Source organism: Peromyscus eremicus, chromosome 2, assembly GCF_949786415.1.
Source record: "Peromyscus eremicus chromosome 2, PerEre_H2_v1, whole genome shotgun sequence".
NCBI lineage: Eukaryota > Metazoa > Chordata > Mammalia > Rodentia > Cricetidae > Peromyscus > Peromyscus eremicus.
The window spans coordinates 26,871,299-26,876,346 of record NC_081417.1 but is presented as its reverse complement, the minus strand read 5'-3'; positions in this window follow the sequence as shown (position 1 = coordinate 26,876,346).

Below are 5,048 nucleotides of genomic sequence, written 5' to 3'. Positions count from 1 at the left end.
TTATAGTTGCTACGGTATAAGTTTTGATTTCAGTTTGTATAATATATATTTCCCTAGCCAATGAAATATTAAATGACAAATTTTCATTTTATGACATTAAAAGCATTGCATAGATAGAGAACAATTGTTAGAGAGGTAGACTTTATGTAGGATCCTGACGACAAAGTGGTACAAAGGGGAACAGAGAGAGTGTCAGTGGGTCTGAAGGAGGTCAGAGGGAGGGGTTTCTAGTCCAGATGGCCAGCAAGTTGCATATTTTCAGACTAAGATGACAAATGGTAATCATATATAACATTTTTAACCGACTAGTTGAAGCTAAAGAATAAGTAAAGTTTTGCAAAGGAACAAAGAGAATGTCAGAAAATAGTCAGACAATACGGGAGTGATTCTGGGGCAGAATAGGCTTGTTAGAAATAGACACACACCAATATCCCTTGGCTGGTATCCCACGAAAATTAGGTGTGATGTTTAATACAAATTGCCACTTCGACAGAGCGGGCATGTCTGTGAGGGAGTTTCTAGACTAGGCTGAGGTAGAAAGGCCTACCCCTGGATGTGGACACACCACTCCATGGGGTGGGATTGTGGACTACATACCAAGGAGGAAGCAAACAGAGCAGCAACAGCCACCCCTTTCTGCATCCTGACTGCAGGTACAACGTGGACAAACCAGACCCCAGTACCACGACTTCTCTCCATGGAGGACTGCAGCATCCACCCCTTTCTGCATCCTGGCTCCAGGCACACCGTGAACAGCAAATCCAACCCCACTACCATGACTTCTCTCCATGGAAGAGTGGACCCTCAAGTAGAGCCAGCATCAAGTCTTCCTTTCCTAAGTCACTTTTGTCAGGGATTTGACTGTTCAACAAGGAAAATATCTAATATAACAGTAAAATAATAGAAATGAGTAAATTGAAAATTTATTAAAGTTAAAAACACACATAACAACTCAGCATCGTGTATATTAAATATTATCTTTTTTTTAAATAAAGAAAGTCAGGGTAGGGGCTGGAGAGCTGGCTCAGAGGTTAAGAGCACTAGCTGCCCTTCCAGAGGTCGTGAGTTCAATTCCCAGCCACCACATGGTGGCTCACAACCATCTGTAGTGAGATCTGGTGCCCTCTTCTGGCTTATAGGCAGAATACATAATAAATAAATAAAGATTTTTAAAAGTCAGGGTAAAAAAAGAAATTATGGCTTGGATATGATATATTCCCCCATGGGTTCATATAGTGTATTCTTGATTCTCAGGAAGATTCTGGAACCGTTAGGTAGGTTATTTGTGGAAAGTAGATGGCAGAGGTTAGACGTTGAAGGTTCAGTCTTACTTGGCTGCTTTCCTTCCCGACGAGGTGAATTGCTCCTCTTGTACATGTTCTTGCTATCCTACTTCATCACTAGCTCAGAATAAACAGAACCGAGAACTTCCATCTCAAAGCTCTGAAAGCAGAAGCCAAAATACGTTTTTTCCCTTTAATATTTCCCTTCAGGTATTTTGGTCACAGATACACGCAGGACCGATTTTATGTTCTCTTCGGATGGTAAAGAGAAGAATTTGCCAAGAGAGTCTCTGAATAAAATCCACTGTTGAAATTATTTGAGAGGTAAATGCAGTGAACGAACACACTGATTCAGCTGGTTCCATTCTTAACTGGGGTAATCGGTCAGTCATCTAAGATAAATCTTGGGATGTATCTCCCTTAGGTCAGGCAAGTCCATGAAATACGAGCTGATCAGTCATCTGAGACCTTGGGATTTTCAATCCATAGCCAGCCGGATTCCCCCTTGGGAGTTTTCTTTGCAGAATGTCATCCTGTGCTGTTACTCGCAGTAGCCACGAGGCGGCGCTCTAAGCCCGTCGTAAATGCGAGGAAGGCGCACTGACGAAAATCTGTCTCTAATTGCAGAAAATTGATAACAGTTTGTATTTTACTAATTGGTTTTTGTAAATGAAAATAGTTGCTTCAAAACGAGGCAATAGGGCAGACCATATGGTTTAACGGAGTCTCTGAGAGCCTACAGTGTTTGGGAGTTTGCGTTCTTTCTTCTCTCCTCAGGACGGTTGGGGTCAGGCCGCAGGTGGCAGGGACATTTGGGACTTGGGGGGGGGGTGCGTCCCCACCTTCTACTATAGACGGCTGGGACCGCAGTGACTGGGATATGATACCTATGCTTAGGGAAGGAATTTACAGAAGACTCAGTAACCTTGATCAGAATAGAGGTTACCCTAACCAGCAGTCTCGGGTGCCTGGGGCTCGGACTCCTCTTCGCTGCAGGGGCAGGACCTCGTGACAGGACCTCAGGACTGTAGCCTGAGGGCCGGAACCACTGCCTTCCTTACAGGGAGGGTCCAGGCATTGCACTGTGTCCCACAGCCTTGCCTTTCATCCTCGCAGGAATCCACTTACTCGAGCGTCCGTTGTCTATTCCTGTTAAGGAGGAAGTGGAGGTTCCGAGAGCCCCACTCTGGCTTGTGGAGGGGCAGGGATTGGGGCTCTGTGCGTTTCCAGTGGCTGATAAACCTAACCGATCGTCACAGGATACGGGGGCTTGCAATGAGACACCTTAAATCTTACAGGCCGGAAGTCAGACACTCAAGGGTCTCAGAAGGCTACAATGAAGGCGTGGAGTAGGGCTGTGATCTCCTGGGGGAATGTTTCCGGGTGTTCCGGCCCCTTCCTCTGCCTTCAAAGCCACCACGTTGCAGCTTATGATCATAGCCAGGAGATGGCGCTCTGCTTCAAAAGAGGTTCACGGGGCTACCCAGACAGTCAAGGGTAGTCTCCTCCCAAGGCCTTTGATTTCATCACATCTGCAAAGCCACGCACAAAGGATGGGACATTTGGGAGTTAAGCAGACCCAGCACTTGCTTTGTGAGTCGGTTCATGTATAATTCTGTTCAGTATTTTGAGCTGGCATGAGTGTGGAGGACTTCTTGTCATTAATTAAAGCATGCGACAATCTATACAGGAATATCTCCCAGCGTCTCTAAGCATGGATTCCTAATGAACTCCTAGTGTGTGCCAGGCATCCTATTAGGTGGTAGCCATGCAGGGGTAGAAAGGCGAGCTTCTTCCCTCTGGAGTGAGGGAAGTTGCAGAAACAGGTTAAATGTGACCAAGTCACACTGGCCCTGTGGGAGAAACTGTACCAGGGAAGAGTCTAGGGAAGGAGAGTTTAAAATCAATGTTCTGTGATTTCTAAAGCAGCCACGCACTCTGTGTGGCTTTTTCTTCTCACTATGGATTCTGTGACTAGGAAGAGGAAACCTCTCTAGAGCAAGGAGAACCACACTAAGTTACCATGACCATTGGCTGCGATGCTTCCGTTCCGAGTGCAAGGGGCCTGGGCAGCCCTGAAATAAACTCTGAAGTTTGGTGGGTAAAAATAGTTTGTCCTGGCTGTCCCCATGTGTCAGGATTCATGGGGCTGTGGCTCCCTGAATCCGCATCTGGTGGGTTCCTTCGGGTCTGCAGGGGCCCGTGCTCCTCCGCCATGTTCTAGAACACAGAGAATGAAGATGAGCATCGGCCTCACTTTTAGCTGCTGAAGCTAAGGAGGCAAGGGCCAGCATCCTTCATGGAACCTGCGGTGGAACTGAGCGGATTCTGAAGGTGAAAGCAGAGATCCAGGGGTGGCGGGGGAAGAGGTCTCAGTTAGGGTTACCGTTGCTGTGATGAAACACCATGGCCAAAAGCAGCTTGGGGAGGAAAGGGTTTATTTTGCTTACACATTCGTGTGACTGTTCATCATAGAAGAAAGTCAGGGCAGGACCCTGGAGGCTGGAGCTGAGGCAGAAGTCATGAAGGAGCGCTGCTTACTGGCTTGCTCAGCCTGCTTTCTTGTAGAACCCAGGACCACTATCCAGGGATGTCCCCACCCACAATGGGCTGGACTCTTCCCCCATCAATCACTAATTAAGAAAATGCTTTCCTGCAGTCAGATCTAACAGTTTCTCAAATGACTGTAGACCTCTCCGATGATGCCGGCCTGTGTCAAGTTGACATAAAACTAGCCAGTGCAGGAGAGAAGCTTCCAAAGGGGTTATGATTCCTTCAAGGAATCACAGCCTGTCTTGCTTGAGCTCTGGGCAGGGTAGACGCCCGCTTTACCTGCAGACCCTTGGGCTCCTGTCCTTCCTCTAGCTGAGCCCAGCATCTGTGGTGTGATCCTGACTTAAGGAGGTAGCACTTGCTCCAGGGGCTCTGGTACTTCTTCCTCCCGTGGCTGTGGGGCCAGAGACTTCACGGGCAGTGTTGGGTGGGGCAGTATTTTCAGCCTGCCAGGAGGTAGGCGGCTCAGGTGTGTCTGCAGCTACCTCAGGTTGCCTTGGTTGGTGGTATTAAAATGTTATTCAAAACACTCAATTTAGCCTATGAAGAAGACATAGAATCCAGGGATCAGGACCAAGATGGAGAACGCTATGCCCTCCCTGGCTCTGGTGAAAGTGTGTTTCACAGACCACAGCTGAAGGGCTCTATGGAGCCGGACTGTGGCAAACACAGGCCCAAACACGGCAAACATGGCCCTGACAGGTTTTGCCTTTTACCTCTGCCCCTTGCTAAACCTTTAGATTTCATTCCTAAAGCTAGGCAACAAGGCCTATTCCCTTAACTGGCCACTGGCTCATTTCTGCGACTGATCACCAAGGTCCAACTATCAAAACACCAAGGTCCAGCAATCAAAATCATTATTTTTGACTACACTAATTAAAATACCCAATCAGAATTTACCAACACGTCCTAGCTCGTTCTAACACAGACCCCCCTTTTTCCCTCATAAAATTAACACTCGCAAAGCTATTTGCAATTCAGATTTAGCCACCTTGTCTCTTTGCTTTGCTTAATTAAGGATCTCTTTGATGGCTTCCGGTGGGGATGGGGCGGGAGAAGGACTCAGTTTTCTTTAAGGGGCTGGCCACTGGGAGTTTGACCATGCTCCAGTGAGTGTATGGGCAACGCAAATTGGACTTGGTATTTTTTTTTCTTTTTCTTCCTTTGTTTTGAGGGAGGTCATAAAGGTGGCGGGTGGATCTGGGGGGAATG